General features: G+C 42.4%; 1 protein-coding gene across 1 annotated transcript in view; it reads right to left on the bottom strand.

Annotated features, from left to right (window-relative positions):
- The window catches only part of MECP2 (methyl-CpG binding protein 2), a gene marked incomplete in the record, with an annotated part of 882599 nt that overhangs the window by 728574 nt on the left and 134398 nt on the right, over positions 1-19627 (bottom strand). The window contains 1 exon segment of the mRNA XM_044080168.1: positions 6937-7037.

The raw sequence follows: 19627 nt of genomic DNA, 5'->3' as shown, positions 1-19627 counted from the left end.
CATCATCCACAACAGGAAGAACTGGAGGTATAGCTAAGGGCCTATGTTGGTAAATGTAGAAAGGTCCTAAGCCTTTTCTTGAATCAGAGAAATCTTGTCCCTGCCATTGGAATTGTTCTCTCATGGCATGTAAGGTTTCCCCAAAGGAAAATTCCTCTGGTGGAGAGGCAGAAGGGATAGATTCTTCAGCATCGGAATCTTCATAAGTAGAAAAAGGAGCCTCTGGATGGTCTGTATTGTCTGAAACATCAGAAGAATCATCTGAGGACACTGGCTCAGGGGGCTCTGCTCTAGGTCTCTTTTCTGGAGGCTGAGAGGCCCTGTCTGGGTGAGATTGGGATCCCCTTATTAAAGAGATGAGATCCTCTGCCAGAGTAAGCATTTGAGAACTGGAAATGGGCCTGTGTGAGGGGGGCTTAACAGGCACAGATTTAGCAGATTTAGCTGCTTTAGCCCTGGCAAAGGCCTTTATAGACATGGTTGCAGGAGGCCTAGCAGCACCACGTGCTGGGGTAGAGACATCCAAAGGGATGGTGTCCGATAATTCTAGAGGAACCACATTAATAGGCAAAACTTCAGAGGCCGATTCAACTAGGGTAGCAGGAGCCTCGGTAGTAGTCATGGATTCGGCTGAAGATTGACCCGTTTGCTCTGTTTCGGCCGAAACAGAGACACTCACGGTTTGCTTAACCGTGGTTTCGGCCGAAACCGCGGACCGCGAGTGTCGGTCTTTTTCTTTGCGTTTTAACAATTTGAGAAGTCAGAGGATCCGACGGCATAATGTACACAAAATCTGAGCGAAAAACTGTTCAGCAAACTCCGACCGGCCTAAGCGTCGTCGGTTGAAGGAAGCACAGGCTAAACAGGCTGCTACGCGTGGTCTGGGCCTAAACAAGGTAAGCAGTAAGAGTGGAAATCTTTATGAGGTATTTGTTTCCCACAAGTTAAACAGTTATTCACTTTTTCTGACATCGGCTGAGGCAAGAAAGAGTCCCCAACGGGGTACTTAGCTTTTTAGAAGTCTTCAAAGTAGTATTCGGTAGTAGTAATCTCTGGATCTGACCGACCGGCACTTGCGAACAGCTTCTGCTTCGGGCGCCACGCGGCAAGAAAGACTGGGGAAAATGGCGTCGGCTGATGCCTTTATACCCGAAGACCAGCAGAGATGACGTCGGGTGAAGTGCGACACCAGCCGAGGCCAGACCCAGACTTTGGAATCCGGCCGACCGAAGGGCTGCCTGACGACAGGACAACCCATTTGTTAGGACTGCAGATGCATCCTTGAAGGACATCCTCCTGCAGCTGGGCCTGACAGGAATGTGAAGATAAGCCTCTTTGAGATCCAGAGTTACCATCCAGTGATCTTTGCCTAGCAGAGGCAGAAGCTGTTGCAAAGTTAACATTTTGAATTTGGGAATGTCCAGGTATGTGTTGAGAATAGACAAGTCCAGAATTGGCCTCCAAGTGTTTCCTTTCTTTGGTACCAAAAACAGGCGAGAATAAAATCCTAGGCCCACTTCTGACGGAGGGACCCCCTGGATAGCCCCCATTTTTAAAAGTAAAGAAATCTGTTTGTGAGCCTCCAACTTTTGCTGAGGAGGAACGTCTGGCATGCCTTTGAAAGGAGGCAAGGTGTGAAAATAAAACTTGTAGCCTCGGTCTATAATGTCCAACACCCATTTGTCCTGGGTGACTAAAAGCCAATTTTGCCTGAAAAGTGCCAACTTTCCTCCCAGAGGAGCTGCCAGACAGGAGGGATCTGGCAGCTGGAGATACAGGTCATTGGGTCTGTTTACGAAAAGGCTGACCCCTGCCCTCACCTGAAGATTGTGCAGGGAACTCACGCCCTAGGCCTGAAAGAACCCTGAGCATGAGCTCTGCCCCTACCACGTCTAGATCTGCCCCTAGACTGTAAATCAGAAGGATAAGCCCATCCCTTAGTAGGCCAATTTCTGCTAAACTTAGGGGGCTGCACCTGTAAAAAATCCTTAACTGTCTGCATAGACTTAGCTTTGTCTTCCATTTTCTTCAAAACTGACTCCACAGGAGAACCAAACAGAACTTCAGATTGAAGGGGAGCATCCAAAATTCGAGCTTTAACATGCTCTGACAAGTTCTGATCCTTAAGCCAGGCATGCCTACGAATAACTGATCCAGTGGCAGCCACCCTGGAAGAAGCCTGAAGAGCATCAAAACCACACTGCAAAGAATGCTTACCCAACCTGATCAGAGGCATGAACTAAATCCTGTAATTCCTTACACTCTATGCCCTCTGCTAAAGCATCTACCTTAGATTTTAACTGACTTAGGAGAAAATTCTGGTACTTCAGCATATGAAACTGGCAATTCAAAGCCCTCATTGCTAGAGTGGAAGAGGTATACACTTTTTTACCCCACCTATCCAAAGCCCTAGAATCTTTATCCATAGGAACTGGATTCTTTACAACAGAAGCCCTGACACCCTTAGGTCCCTGGCTAATAGTTTCCGGGTCAGCTCTTGGGCTCTTATACAAATATTTATGAGCCTCTGGCACTCTGTAATACCTGTCTGGCTTGACCGGGGCAGGAGGCAAAGAATCAGGATTAAGGGAAGCTTCAGAGAAAACATCCTGAACAACATCCAAAACAGGGGGTATAGCCAAGGGCCTATGCTGTGGTAAAAACAAAAATTCCCCAAGTCTCTTTCGAGAATCTGAGAAATCCTGACCTTCCCACTTAAAATGCTCCCTCATGGAATGCAGGGTTTCAGAAAAAGAAAAATCCTCTGGAGGAAGCAGAAGGACTAGAATCCTCTGCATCTGAATCAGAATAAGGAGGAAAATCCTGAATGTCTTCAGTCAAGACTCTGAGTAATCTGAGGAATGCTCCAATCCTTCCACCTCTGGCTCCACCCTAGGCCTCTTATCTGGAGGGGGCAAAGAACCCCTGATTAAGGTAATCAAATCCTCTGCCATTTTCATCATATGCTTTTTAGGTACAGAACCTGCAGAACTAGGGCTGACGCCAGAGGAAGACAAACCAGGCCTGACCTTGGAAGGTACTTTAGAGACAGAAGTAGAAGGCCTAACCACCTTATGCAAAGAAGGGACTACAGAGACCTGAGAGGCCCCCTCAGCCTGACCCAACTCCTGAGAGGCCACATCCTGCAAAATTAAAGGCTCCCCCTGAGACTCAGCTGAAACCTCGGCGGGATCCACAGATTCCACAGTAGTTTCTAAAGAACTGGCGTCCGGAACGGACGACTCATCCTGCTTGGACTTTAACGATTTTTCCTTACGCTTCTTAGCGGTGCGGCGCCGGAGGATCCGACGGCATATTGTAGTTACACCGCCATCAAGACAAGCCTAGCACAATCTAACCTGCGTTTAATGGTGCGCTTATTAAATCTAGCACAAAAACGACACCCGACTACGTCGTGCTCAGGCCCCAAGCAAGGAATACAGAGAGAGTTGTAATCCCTATGAGGTATCTGTTTCCCACAAGAAATACAATTATTCACTTTTTCTGACATCCGGATTTAACTGAGGCAAGAAAAGACAAAAATATTCCCCAACGGGGTACTTAGCCCAACTTGGTCTTCGGTCTGAAACTCAGAATACGAAAATTTCAGGATGCCGAACGGCACTTGCAAACGCTGCTTCTGCTTCGGACCACGCGGCAAGAAAGACTGAGGATATGGCGTCGGTCATGCGCTTTAGTACCACAGCGTACTGACGTCAGATCTGAGCGACCATGACCGACGCCAGCCTAACACTTTGGTATTCGGGCCGACCGAGGACAGCGGACTACCCACAGGTTATGACTGCAGCAATGTGAGATGAAGAACATCAGATGGTACATTGGAGAACCATATGAAAACATACATAAATGCCAGAGAACACAACTGTTGCTACTCTGCAAAATATGGTTGAATTTCCACATATTTAGTTTCCAGATCAATGTTCCTAGGCACGATTTCACCAATGAGGGAAGATATCACGAGTCTAAAAGGTTGGACATTTGAAGTGTCAACAGTTATTCAATGCAAATTATACCTCAACATATATGAATTCAGTTACACTTCAACAGGAAAACACTGAATTTGTTTTAAACTTCAATTTCAGATGTGCACTTTATGAAGTTAATCTTTTTGATGCACAAAAATAGGCTCAGGAGATTTTGTAAGACATAAAAAGGTTCAGTGTCTAAAGTCTAAGAGAGAGAAATAGTATCAAATATGCCTTTTATGAAGCTAATCTTTTTGGTGCCTAAAACAGGCATCTGTACAAAAGAAGGCTCAATGCAGACAAGACTTGACAGTACTTGCGTATTATCGCAACCACATTTTCGTGGTTGCAAAATTTGCATACTTCAAGTGAAACGAGGGCGTTAAACACTGTAAGGAGTCATTCAAAGTCCTTCTTGCTGGCGACAAAGTTTGGATTAGCTTCAGAAAGACAAAATTTAAAAATCATCTTCTGGATTAGCATGCATTACAGAAGCTTTTGTCATGGCAAATGGAATGTGTAATTACAGATTGCTCCAGGTTCTACAAACTGTAGCCCTCTTTAACACATCTATTTATTAAACTAAAATGGTGATGCCTCTGAAGTGGATCAAGAAATGCATACTATTGTAAGGTTGTATTCTCTCACTTAAAAATTATTGCATCGTACATTACACATGTAGGCATTTGCATTAAAAACAGTGCAGTCTATCATACGAAATAATGGTACTTGCGTATTATCGCTGGGCATTTTGGAAAAAAAATACCACAAGTATTCTGTCTGGAACTGCAAATAGTAAAAATGTTAAAGTGCAAAAGGATTCAGTACTGATAAGACGTTAGAGGCTGTATTAAGTAACATTTGCTTGGACTTTGGGAAGGTCCTGCAGTGAACATGCATGCTCAGATGTGTACCACAATTTGGGAAACCTAAAAATCTGTTTTCATGCCCTCATTTCACTTGAAGTATGCATGTTTTGCAACCGCGAAAATGTGGTTGCGATAATACGCAAGTACCCTGATTTTCCATTAGTGCGATCAAAACAAACCAGCAATGACTATGATACCAATAAACCTGTTGTGCTGTCTTCCACTTTTAAAGTCTTAGCTGTAGTCAGACTGTGTAACCCATTTGGTTTGTTTAGCTCATCAAAATCTGTTTCTGTGTCAATACTTAATGTGTTGGTCCAGCAGCAGTGTCAGATTCTGCTTACTATATCTTACACATTTTATGCTGAATGCATTCTGCTCGTCTAACATGCTCTGACTGTAATAGACTACAAATTCTCAATATCTACCCTGTCATTTGTTTGATCATTTCAATATTAGCCACTCTGACTGTCCTATGCCCAAACCATTTTAGAATTTCCATTTCTTTCCCCATAGCTCACAATTAGAATTTAAATGTTACAGTTTCATTAATTCGTTTCCTATCCGCTTGCTGATCACACAAACAGCAAAAATGTTACGGTGATGGAATCAACTACCAAAGCTGCCACAGTGGAAAATATAGCATTCAAACATGTAGAATTTCGAATTCATAGCTGTCCAAATGAAACTTCCTAGAAAAGTGAACTTCACAAGGTCAATAAACATGAAAAACAAAGCAGCATTAACATGACAAAAAGTTTGAAATCGGACTCTCTCAAATCTTGCACAAGATTTAATTAGCAGCAGGTACCGTGATTTCTTACAGTAGTGCTAAGTAAAATTAATTGCTCAGAAGAAAAGGTTTAAATATTATGAAAACATTGCTAAACAGTATTTTTACTAAGAGTACAAAGTTACAAAATGAATTGTTTGATACAACTGCATAGACCTCAGAAGTACTCTACCCAAAAGCTCTACTCTCCCAATTCCATAACCCAATTCTGGATTGGACTCCAACAATATCAACTACCAAACTGTAAAGTATGTTTGACAGTCAGCGGTAAAATCATGGTCTGCTAAACATCAACACAAAGCACATAAATCAGAATGCCACTAGAGTGACTAGGTCACGTAAGTTCAGCCTCAAATATATAGACCAACATCTCAAACCCCCCCCCCAACAAACTATATTATTATTGACTGAGGGTGCACCAGCTGTAAGCCTTAAGTGAAACAGTAAGCATAAGGGTTGCAACTGCTTTTACTATTTATTTTATAGAACACCTGGTATGGCTTAGAAGATATCAGTCTGCATTACCACACCTAGATGCGACAAGTTTGCATCCAATGAATCCCAAACATAACTAATCAAATGCAAAACAAAACAATGCCACCTCCAAGACTGGCAAACAGATGGGCCAAGGTGTTTGTGCAGGTGGGGATAGAGTCTGTTAAGGAGGCTGCTCATAAAACATAAGATGGTATTTTTGATGAAATGGGGACTGAATAGGACAAGACTTACAGAAGTCGGAGAGGAACACTTCTTACTAAAATCGGGGATTAAGCAAGCACACACAAAGGGTCAGTTTTTTAAAATGCAATGAAAATAAACTATTACAGCATTTTTCTAATGCATGACATGAAAAGGGCTAACCATTTATTTAGCAAGAAACAGTTTAGCAATTCCTATTAGCAAGTTTGAATCTTCTTAATTTGTGTATTACGTTGAACAAATGTAGTATCAGAGCAAGGGGAAGAGTGGTGCAGACCCTAGTCTCTGAATAAGTCATACTTTAAAAAGCTACAGCATATGTTAGGTAGATTGTGACAGTGTGCAACAGATGTACTGAAGCAGTGTGGGGTGCAGTTCACTTGCATTCACAGAAAAATAGCAGAAAGCAGCAACCGATCCCCACCTGGGTGACTCAGGGCTATATTTGAAAAATTGTACACTTCTGACCCTTCTCATATGAAACTCCACTTAGGAACTGTGTAATACAGAAAACAATACACAAAGACAAGATTAAAAAAAGAGGTACTTCACAAACATTGCATAGAGTCAGATATCAGCAGTATTATACCTAGATAATGCTCATGTTAGTGCTTTAGCACTGACACTCTAGACCTGTATTACCACCTGTTCTTGTTTTCCAAGGTAGTTCGCGATTTGGGCAGCTGTGTCCTGAAAAATAAAAACACGAAACATGGCATATTTCCTTATATAACACTAGAAAAAAAGAACCTAAGACAGCCTGGATACCAACACACTACAACACAAAATCTGCTACAATTTTGCAACAATGAAAGGCTCAATTACGATACCCAGAAAATGAGCTCTGCAATTACTGATAACTGTACTCCCAATACTACTGACAACACTAAGTCACATTTTTTCCAGCCCACACATTTGGTAAGAAAAGTTTGGGGGGGGGGGGGTAGTCTTTAGGAGACCGCATGTAGTCGACGTAAATTACCTACCAGTGCCAATAAAGAAACTACAAAAGCCATATCACTCACACATATGTACACAGAGCCAAAAGATGCAGCAGGAGTTAAAACAGAACAAGAAACAAAATCTGGACTGGTGTTCACTCTGTCCTCGCCTATCAGAGTTAAGCTTAACTTATTACCTATTAAGCAAACGTATCCCTACTTTGTACTCTGTGGAAAAGATGATTGCTGATTTTAAGTAAATGAATACATAACGCAAAAAGCACACCATACATATTTTATCTCTCAAGTCTGAGGCTATGCAGAGCAACAGGCTAGCATTCTCCATTCTAACTTTTTAGTATCCTCATGCTACCCCATGGAAAGGCATACGTGCTGATGTTTTCACCTCACTGGTACAGTGCAGCCCCCTAAACAAGTCTTCAATATTGGTGTCACTAGCAGTCTCAGTCCTGAGACTTCAGTGAACACTCGCTGATGTAGAACTTACCTGCTGATGGTAAGTAAGGCTGTTATGCTAAATTACACAAGTCAAAGCTACACTACCCGAATTTTGTCAAAAAAAGAATTAGTCCCTGTAAAATAGCAGAGCAGTATAGAAGTAAAATGCTACTGGTTCACATTGCTAGACAGGTTACTTAGACTAAGCCTCTACCAAACGGCCAAGCATCCTCTACCAGTGTTTTGGTCAACAGCCATAGTACTTTTAAGTATTGCATTTTGCCAGTTTTCTTTATGCAGCCTGATATATCCTTGATACTTGATCAGTATACATCACTTTAAAAGCTACAAACCATTTTCTTACTCCCAGGATAGTCCAATGGCTGGAGTGGAATTTATGTAAATTAAAAAGAAAGTCAGTACAGTTTCCAGCAGAGATTATTATTTTTTAAGATTTTACTGCGCTTTGTGAATAAAATCTTAAAGTTTTAGCCACAAGACAATTCTGAAGCCTTACATGGCACGTTTATTGTTTTCAGTCAGTGAAGTTAGAAAAAGATCAAAAGATGGTCAATGCATACCAATTAGAAGTGAGTGAAAGTGTGCTCTACTCTGGAAAAGGTTAAAAGTAGTTATGTTTTTCTGTACTAACTTTTTTGACAAAATACGGAATCAGAAAGGCAAGTCAGAAGTCCCTTCTAAATTAATATCAGGACAAGCTGCATTAACCACTGAGCTCTCCCAATTGTACTTCTAGCTTTACACAGAACAAATCAGCACAGAGAACAGCAGTCCCTCTTACAAGAAAAATACAAATTTCACAAAGGCTACAAAGAAAATGCTCTGCCACTCCACATGGCCCAATTACACTTAAAGGGGAAAACGAAATGTGGTGGCAAGTAATGACTAAAGTACTGTTGCAGTCACAATCAAATGACAATACCCACATACATTATATATACATACACACACACACACACACATATATATGGTTTACTATCAATAAGTTGAACGTTGGTTCGGCGAACGCAGAAAGTCGACGGCGGGTAGTCAACTCTCGAGTTGCTGAACTTTAGAGATCAAGAGTACATATCAGCGAGTGCATTTCGCTGATATGCACTCAATGTCATCAGTAGAGTTACGGTACAGAGCGGAAAGGGAAATGTATCCCTTTCCTCACTGTAGTGCGATCTCAGAGTTAGAATATTTAATTTGCAGGGAGTGTGGAGGGTGCTTGCCCCACTGCTAAAACAGGAATGACAGTGTAGGTGTTTAACTTACATTTGCACCTACACTGCCATCATGGTCGAATTTTGGCAGAAATGTTGAATCTGTTGATAGCATTCAACAGACTCGACATTTTGAACTACTTAGTTTGCCGGAAGTCTGAAGTCAATTTCGCAGTATCGAACGTTCAGTGTTCTGAACTTCAATACACACGCACACACACACACACACACACACACACACACACACACACACACACACACACACACACACACACACACACACACACACACACACACACAAAATATATGCAGCTTGGCACAACTGGACTAGACCCAATGACCTCTCTCACATCACATCTGTACTGCACATCTCTGATACAATATGTGCAAATTTCCTTCAGTGGATGTCATACATATACAGTAAACTCTCAGTTAACCGGCACCCATGGGGATTGGGGGATTGGTAGATGCTGGATAAGTGTAGTTTCGGGTTGCTTGAGAGTTACTATTAAAAATAGACCTGACAAACACTGTACCCTATACTATACCATAAACACTGAACTGACTTGATTTTAATATTGAAATACAGTAATTAAAAGCCTGACTGGAATAATATTTTAAACTTATACTTCCGTTAGAAAAGCATGGAACGTCAAGTGGATTGGAATTGAGTGAACTGAATAAAGAGAAAGAGTGAATGCATGCATGAAAGCAGAAGTGACTGTGTGTGAGAGATAGGAGAGATGTATGAAAGCTGAAGAGTGTGTGTGTGTGTGTGTGTGTGTGTGTGTGTGTGTGTGTGTGTGTGAGAGAGAGACTGGACAGAGAAACGGTGAGTGAATGTATGTATGAAAGCAGAAGCTAAAGTGTGTGACAGATTGCAGAGATGTATGAAAGCTGAAGAATTTGTTTGCAAGATTGGGGAGAGAGAGTGAGTGAGTGAATGCATGTATGAAAGATGAAGAGACTGTGTGTGAGAAATCGGACAGGAATGTGCAATCTAATGCAAAGTGAGTATGGAGCAAGTGTTGACATTTTAGCGATTTGACTTTTTAGTTTGACTTGTTCTCAGGTTGGGGAGAGAGGGAATTTATTTGCATCTTCCATTTTACAACTCAAACTCTAAAACCTTAAGTTATATTTCTGCGGGGGAGAGCAGAAAGTGCAACACATGAAAAACTGAATTGTTCATACTGTACTGTATTTCTTTGATTTTTTTCTGGTAGCTCGAGTTCCGGTTAACAGAGTTTTCTATACGTGTCTATCATTTTACAAACAGGGAAAACTGCAGATCTACAAAACTATCTTAAAATTTTCAGAGTATGCTAAATAAAACAAGGCAGAGTTCAGCTCCTTTCAAAAAGCTGTTAGAAAACCGAAGTCCTCCTCTACAAGTTTTGCTGTCAGTTAAAAGCTGCAGGATACACAATCTCAAACATATTTTACAAAATAATTTTCAGTACCAAGGTCTGACCCCTTCTAAAATTAGCAAAAGTTTCATCTCATCTTTTTCTCAAGGTGTTTCATCTTCTGATGGCAACTTTTTTAGTCTTTCATGCTAGATTCCACAAGAATATTCTGCAGTTGATAACGGAGTTCAGCGATCACATGTTCGTGGATACTGTATCCCATCAGATCTGCAACTCTCAGGCTTGCAGATGACATTTACTATGGTGGCTGCAGCTTGTCAGTTTCTCTTGTGGCAATCACTTTCAGGTATCTATGCTTGTTAGTGACAGGATGAATGTATTAGCCCTAGGTGGTGGGTTATTTCAGTGGGTGAACAGTTCAGTGCATATGTACATCTTCCAGACTATCCCTTCACATCAGTATTTTTGAAATGACAGCAATTCTGAACCTGCAGTCCTTTTCAGCATGCTCTTCCTCATGGGTCTTTCACCATACAGTCCAACACCATCTCAGTACCAATCATACTGTCTTCCTCAAAAGGATGCAAGACTTTTTTGTGAAATGGTTTATATCCAAGCAACTATGTCCTGGCTGTGAATCAATTTTCCAGGTGGTACAACTCTCCAGCAGACATTCAGCAGATGCTTACTACTGCTGCATAAGTGGTTCTCTCAGTTTCTCGGTAGCCCACAGAATTTTTTAGCACTGTAGGAAACCATGTGTATTTGCCTGTATTATGGAACCATGTGCCTAACTTTCTCAAAGCAAACCATTGAGGGATGCCATTGCCCACAAGTGACCACCTAGGATCTTTTACTGCTGCCCCCCTCCATTTCTTCTGATAAGGTTCATGCAAAAGTTGCGCAAAGCTTCGCAATTTTCTAATACTTACTTGTAGGTCCAAACTGGCCCAAGCACGTCTTGTCCCTTTTAGAGGTTCAAACAGAGACGTCTGCAGTAGTTTAAGCTACACAAGCCTTACCTCCACTGTAACCATCCAGCTTCCAAAAGCTAACTCACTCAAACTGTCAAGAACTTGAGCATGGCTACATAAAAAAGACAGCTGGAGTACAAAAAGCTTTGAAGCTTTTTTGCTGTCAAAGAGCATTTCTTTGGTGGGCCCCATGAAACTGTCAGCTGACAATTTTCAACAGCTAGGCAGACAAGTCCCTGCTAGGGAAAGCCTTCCACTAACTTACTTTATGAAGAAAAACAAAGTTTCATTGAAAATTACTGTGCTTAGCTAAGGCGTTTGTATATGTACAGATTGTCATTACATTGCTGTTATACAAAGGTCTGTGTGAACTTCCTGTGAGGAAAAATGTTATTTTTGACAGAAATGTTACTTAAGATTACAACTGTGTGCCAGCTTGGGGTAGTGCACTGTATTTGTCAGGAAAGGATCACCAGTGGTTTACTTGTTTCATAATCACTTGCTCTACACCTTATAAGTTACCGACTCATCCAGGCTCCATTCCTTGCTTTTTATGTCTCTTCCTCATCTTACATAAAGTTTCAAATGAGTCATCAGATGTCAAGGTGGTTTCTATTCTGCCTCAGCTGCTGGTGGGCAACTCTGCTGTGGTCGCTTCTTGTTCCTCAGACTGCCAATCTTTCTTCCAGTCCTGTTGGTGTAGCTTTTTAAGTCACCAAAGACTAATGGGTTAGCCACATCCACTGCGGTTGCAGGAATGCCCTTGGCAAGTAAGGGAAAGCCATTTTTGGTCAGTGTCAGGAAAAGGGGTAGGTAAAATGGTTTTCACTTGGATAGGAGAAGTTGGGACCAGCGTGCCTAATAAGAGTCATAATGTTGTCAGGAAGACTGTACTGGTGAGAGAAACTTTTAGCCGCATGTCTACTTCTATGGACAGGGTAGACTTACTAGGATTTGCTAAGGAACTCATGTTTTTTTTCATTGCCCTCACTTTCTTCATGCATGAAAAGGGAAATAGTTCATTCCATTTCTGACAGGGAATTTCAGTTAGAAGTAGCAGTCAATGCAGAGGTGTGGGTGTACTTCAGGAAGTTTTCTCAGTCAGCTGCCTGTCAGTATTTCATCAGACGTCTCTGCTAAATAGTTTTATCAAGACTATTCTGGTCCCACTGAAAAACTTTCCTCTTGGACAAAAGTTCACGTGGCACAAAAAATGGATTACAATTTACTACAGGTAAAGATGCCAAAAGCTGTGGTTACTCCTCTTGCCTGCCTCAAAGAACGTTTCTCACTGCTTCTTTCTTACCTGATGGTAAACCTCTTGCCTCCAGGAAGTCTGACAAGTTATACAAGATACCCCAGACATACAAGGTACCCATTTTCCAATCCTAAAGCAGATGCAGCAGTAAATTTCTGTATACAAATCTGCTTCTGCTAAACAGGTTACAACTGCCAGTCCCATTTCCCCTGACAAGGATGGGAAAACAATGGATAATTTGGGAAAGAAAATATACGCTAATACTTTACTGCCTTTCAGAATTCTGAAATATTTTAAGTTTATAAAGTTTTTATCTTTTGAAAACATGCAGAAATTAATGATTAATCTTTCTTCTAAGGTACAAAAACAAACATTAAATGGTTCTGTAGTAACTGTTTCTCTCATGTGACTAAGTGTATTTTAAACAGCGCCTACGACAGGTTCAAGAGTAAGTACTAGGCTAGCTGCCCTTGCAGGCTATTTTAAGCCTAGCTGACTTTTCTTTTTGTGCTCAAAATAACCTTTCCCATTTGGTTACAGATTGGCCTTATCCATCCCATGGTCGACAATTCTACATAATCCCTAATGAGAATAACTAGGATCATAGCATAGATAATTTTACTGTTTCCCATCCATAGATCCAAGCTGCAATTGAAATGGACAAGGATGAACTTTGCTTTATGTGGAAGGTGAGTCTGTTCTATAGCAGCATCCTCTGCAAAATACATCTGTCCTTCCAAATAGTTTTATTGAGGTTGCAGAAGACAGATGCCTAGACCGGGTAGTTTTGATGCCATTTTACTTGCTGATGTGCACTAAATCCATAAGCAATGGGTCAGAGGATGTCTTGTATGCCAGACACAGGTCAAGTCTTAGTAGTCTGTAGGATACAGAGTACAGTGACAAGGCTCTGAATCGGTCCATGTAGGTCTTGCATCCTTAGTTGGGCATCATTGCAGGTGTACTAGTTGTTGCATGTGTCTAGATACATGCAGGCCAAAGGAGTTATTATGTTCAATGACTGGCCTAAGCAGGGCTGTGTAAAAGAGGCCAATGACATCCCCAGATCTAAACACAACCCATTTGTTTATAAGCTGTATGATAATAGAAAGACTTTCCAATAGACACATATTGGTCAAAAGTTAGGTCACTATCCACATAAGTTCCAAAATCCTGATCTGGGTCAACTCAGGACTGAACTGTCAATGTGGTAGTTCCCCAAGTAGACTACAGCAATGCATTTTCTGGTATTAAGTTTCGGGCCATGATTTTGACACCAGTTATATATTTGAGACGAACCTTCCTGCAGGATGGCTAAGTCACTTGGAGATTCAATAAATAGAAGTTATGTTCTTACCATAACGTTCCATGTTAGTTGTCTTCTTCTCGCCGCCTTCTTGCTGGATGGGTTCGGAGCCGACCTCGGCTCCGACTCGGCCACTCTAAAAGCTCGAGAGTTGGTTCCACCGGCTCGAGGCTCCCCTTATATCCCACAATGCTAGGCGAGAGTTACCTCAGATCTCGTTTGTAAGCTAACCCCAGCTTATAACAGTAACAGAATAACTGTAAAACAGAGTCCACCTCTAACAACAGGAAGAAAGAAGGGTGACCTACATCCTGAACCAGGAAATATGCATAATAGCATATGTCTAAGAAAGAGGTGGTAGAAAGAGAGGTCACAATCACACTCCTCTAGGTCTGTCCAGGCCAGGGGAAGGAGGGTGGGGCTTAAGAAGAAGGCGAAGAAGACAACTAACATGGAGCGTTATGGTAAGAACATAACTTCTATATGTTAAGTTGTCTATCTCGCCTTCATTCTTGCTGGATGGGACGCGTCCCTAGCACCTTGTCCCGGGTGGCCTAACGGAACAGACTCCTGAGAACAGTGGAACCAAAGTTAGCTCTATGCCTAGAAGCTAAATCCAATTTATAATGAGAAATGAAAGTGTGAGGAGTAGCCCAAGTAGCCGCTGCACAAATGGTGTCAATAGGCAGTCTGTCTTGGAAGGCTAAAGAAGTAGCCAAAGCTCTGGTGGAATGAGCTTTAGGTTTATTAGGCAGCTTTTGGTGTCTAATCTCATAAACAAGGGTAATCAGAGATGTAAGCCATCTGGATAATGATACCTTTGAAACTGAAAGTCCCTTTCTGCTTTCCGCATAGGAGACAAACAGCTGATCAGATTTTCTGAACTGTTTTGTTCTATCCAAGTAGTACCTCAATTGACGGTGAACATCCAGGCAGTGTAGTTTTGTTCAGACCTATTGGAGTATTCTGGAAAAAGACAGGTAGATCAATGCTTTGATTTAGATTTGACGTCGAGACCACTTTAGGCAAAAGGACGGATTAGTTCGTAAGGATACTCTGTCCTTATGAAACAAAAGATAAGGAGGACGACAGCTGAGTGCTTGAAGCTCTGATACTCTTCTAGCTGATGTAATAGCTACCAGAAAAGAGTTTTCCATGATAATAATTTTAAAGAACAGGAGACTGCAGGTTCGAAGGGGAAGAATCAAAGAAGCCAGAACTAAATTTAGGTCCCAAGGAGAAGGAGGATTTCTTATGGGAGGTCTGAGAAGAAAAACTCCTTTCAAAAAGGCTTTGCAAAGCTTGTGGGACATTAAGGCAGATTCAGAAATACCCACATGAAAGTTAGAAATAGCTGCCAATTGAACTTTAAGTGTAGAGGGAGATGAACCTGCATGGAAGAGTTCAGCTAGAAAATCAAGGACTAATTGGATGGAAGCAGTGAAAGGATCTATGTCCTTTCCTTGAGCCCAACATGTGAAGCGTTTCCACTTACTCAAATAAATCTTCCGAGTGGAAGATTTATGGGAAGCTATCAAAATATCTCTAACAGAGTGAGATAATTGAGGAAGCCTGGCTAAGGTTGGAACTGGAGGAACCAAGCAGTGAGGTTCAGAGAGGGAGGGCGATGAAACTGACCCGACTGATGGATCAAAAGGTCTGGAACTAGGTCCAGATTCCACGGTCGCTCCAAGAGAAAGCGATGTAGAAAGGGGAACCACACTTGTCGAGGCCAGTAAGGAGCAATGAGGATCAATGAGGCCTTCTGAGCGATAGCTTTCTGTATCACTTGAGAGATCAGTGGGAAAGGAGGAGATGCATACAGAAGTCCCGGGCCAAACTTGGACTAGAGCGTCTCTGCTGGGTTGGCCTGGTAAAGGGAATAGAGTGAAGTATTCTCTGCACTTGCTGTTTTGGGGAGTAGCAAAAAGATCGCAGCAAGGCTGACCCCACTTGAGAAAAATTTCTCGCACTACGGAGTCTTTCAGAGACCACTTGTGAGGCATGAGTATAGCTCTGCTCAACTTGTCCATAATTTGATTGGACTTTCCGGGGATGTGCGTTGCTATCAGAAACCGCTGAGAAGAAATCGCCCATTGCCACAGTCTGAGTGCTTCTTGACACAGGGGGTATGACCTGGTTCCGCCTTGTTTGTTGATGTACCACACTACAGACATATTGTCTGTTTGGATTGCAATCGTTCCCAAGGGAAGAGAGTCTTGAAGGGCTTGCAACGCTAAAAGCACTGCTCTCATCTCCAGAACATTTATGTGCAAGTGGCATTCGTTTGGTTGCCATGTGCCCTGGACCGTCCTGCCCTGATAATGCCCCCCCCACCCGATCAGGGAGGCATCCGTTGTCAGAGTAGCAACCGGAGGAGGTGGAACAAAGGGTCTTCCCAACAAGAGCTGAGGGGAAGACATCCACCACCTGAGATGATTTTTGCACGCTTGCGTGATCATAATGGTGTGAGACATTGGAAGTTGCTGGTATGACCATTGAGTAAAGAGCATCCATTGAAGGATCCGCATGTGGAATCTGGCTAATGGAAGCAGAGGTATGGCCGCTGCCATAATTCCCAACACTTTCAGAACTAACCTGGCTTTGATTCTGTTGTTGTTGAAAAGGAGTGATACCAGTTTGTGAATGTCTGTTATCCTCTGATGTGTTAGTCTCGCAGACATGTTTACTGTATCTAGATTTGCGCCTATGTAGGTAATAGTACGACAAGGCGACAAAAAGTACAGTTTTGTACCTACCATAAATGTAGATGTTCGAAGATCCACATTGCTGCAGTCCTAACACTTGGGTAGTCCGCTGTCCCAGTCGGCCCGAATACCAAAGTATATGGCTGACGTCGGTCAAGGCGCATTAGTCTGACGTCAGGGTACAAATGCGCATGACCGACGTCATATCCTCAGTCTTTTCTTGCCCCAGATGTCAGAAGACCCTAAAAAGATAAGGCCAAAACCAAAAAACACCAAACACTCCTGCACCAAATATATATACAATATATACAAATTTACAAGAGTATAACCCCACCCACACAACCACCCCTAAACACAGAGGGGAAGGAGGGAGGGTAAATTGGACTGCAGCAATGTGGATCTTCGAACATCTACATTTATGGTAGGTACAAAACTGTACTATGTTCTTCATACCACATTGCTGCAGTCCTAACACTTGGGTAGAATCCCAAAGCAGAGGTAAGGGAGGTTGGCAAATCATAAAGAAGCAGGAGCTGTCAACATGCCCTGCAAAATAGCCGTGGCAAAACCAGCCCTAGATTTAGAGTAGAGAGGAAGGTGGTAATGCTTAGAGAAAGTATGCACTGAACTCCAAGTAGCTGCCTCCAAAATATCCTTAGTTGCCACCCCTTAGAAATGCTGTTGAAGTGGCAGTAGCCCTAGTGGAATGAGGCCTAATCCCAGCTGGAATCTCCTTGCCATGATGGGAATAACAAAATGCAATGCAAAACCCAATCCACTTAGAAATAGTTTGTTTTGACACAGGCTTGCCCTGAGAACTCAAAGCAAAAGAAACAAACAACTGCTGAGACTGCCTAAAATCCTTAGTCCTGCTTAAATAATAACGCAACTGCCTGTGTACATCTAAAGTGTGCAAAATCTTTTCCCCCTTATTTTGGGGATCTGCATAAAAAGTAGGCAAATGAATAGTTTGGTTCAAAGCCACACTAGAAACCACCTTAGGCATAAAGGAAGGATTAGTACGTAATGATACCCTATCCTTATGGAAAATCAAAAGGCTCAACCGCCATAAGGGCCTGCAATTCAGAAACCCTTCTTGCAGAAGTAATGGCCAACAAAAAAGCAGTTTTCCATGACAAATATTTCAACTCAGCAGTAGCCGCAGGCTCAAAAGGTTGTAGAGTAAGTTTCTCCAACACAAAATTGAGATCCCAAGCAGGAGTAGGAGCTCTCATTGGGGTCTTATATTCTTTGCCCCTCTAAGAAATTGCTTGAACAAAGGATGAGAAAACAATGGTGGGTCACAATCATAGTGAGCTGAAATTGCTGCAGCATGAATCTTAATGGAAGAGAAAGACAAACCTTTGTCCAATAACTCAGTAAGATATTGAAGAGCCACACTCAAATTAGGCTCAGAAACCTCGAAATTCTTTGCTGCACTCCAAAATAAAAATCTCTTCCATTTTTCTGCGTACACTTTCCTTGTACTAGGTCTTCTGGCTTCCATAATCACATTCAAAACTTGTTGAGGAAGTTGAGACCTGCTGTGTTTCAAAACAGAATATGCCAGGCTGTTAGATGAAGAGAGTGAAGCTTGACATTGAGTAGATGACCGTCCCTCTGAGACAATAGGTGTGGAATCAAAGGTAAAGGCCATGGAGGCTTCCTTACCAGACTCCTCAGTAATGGGTACCAGTGTTGCCGAGGCCAATCTGGAGCTATTAAAATCATCCTTGGCTTGTCTTGTCTGACCTTTAGGAGTACCTTTGGGAGAAGAGGCAGAGGTGGAAAGGCATACACATGAAGATTTTTCCAACTGAAAGAAAGAGCATCCACTTTCCAAGCTGTGTGATGAAACCTTTTTGTGCAAAACTTTGGCAGCTGGTGGTTTAGTGGAGAAGCGAACAGATCTATGTCTGGAGTTCCCCATGACACTGTCAATTTCCGAAATACATGAAGATCCAGTTTCCACTCGTGGGGATCCATGATTTGTCTGCTTAACACATCTGCTAAGGAGTTCTGTGCTCCCGGCAGAAACCTTGCCTGAAGAGTTAGTTGCAAGCTGAGCGCAGTCTCCCATAAAATCATTGCTTGCCTGCATAGAGGGTAAGAATGTGTTCCCCCTTGTCTGTTAGAATCAACACCTGCCCTGGAAGAAGCAACTCCTTGAAAGCCATTAATGCAAACTGGACTGCTAACATCTCCTTCATGTTGATATGTAGATGCTGTAGTCTGGCAGGCCACTTGTCTTGTATCCACTTTCCATTCAGATGAGCTCCCCAAGCTATGTCTGAGGCATCTGTCGTTAGAATCTGACTCGCCTCTGGCCGGGTCACAGAGAGTCCCTTGTTTAGGTGACATTCCTGAGCCCACCACAAAAATTCCTTTTGAATGCAAGGTATTATTTGAATGACAGTGTCCAAATCCTGGCAGTGCTGTGCCCATACATTTTTGAGATACCATTGCAGCTTCCTCATATGCAGTTTGGCATTGGGAAGCACCAGAATACAAGATGCCATGAACCCTAAGGCTTGAAGGACTGTCCTTGCAGTCAGCCCGGACTGAAGAGATAGTTGAAGGAAGTAAAGGGAAAGATTCTTTTGTTTGTCCGGGGTTAAAAAGGCCATCTGGGTTGCTGTATTCAGTCTCACACCCAGAAAGCACATGTCTTGAGAGGGTACTAGACTGGACTTTATTTCGTTCACAGAATACCCCAGGCATCTTAGCACTGCTATCACATATTCCAAATGCTGTAAGAGGTCTTCCTTTTCTTGAGCCAGAATCAGGCAGTCGTCCAAGTAAGGATAGATTTGTATTCCTTTTAGCCTGAAGTAAGCTATCACTGGAGCCAGAACCTTTGTGAATACTCTGGGCAGTAGATAAGCCAAAGGGCAATGCAGAGAACTGATAATGGGAATTCCCAGCTCGAAAGCAGATACTTCCTGCAACTTAGTCTGATAGGTACATGAAGGTAAGCCTCCTTGAGATCTAAAGTTACCATCCAGTGATCTTTGCCCAGCAGAGGTAAAAGCTGT

Source organism: Protopterus annectens, chromosome 8.part0 (genome assembly GCF_019279795.1).
Source record: "Protopterus annectens isolate FY-2018-M chromosome 8.part0, PAN1.0, whole genome shotgun sequence".
NCBI lineage: Eukaryota > Metazoa > Chordata > Ceratodontiformes > Protopteridae > Protopterus > Protopterus annectens.
The sequence above is the reverse complement of the archived record's forward strand: the minus strand, read 5'-3'. Positions and strand labels throughout refer to the sequence as shown.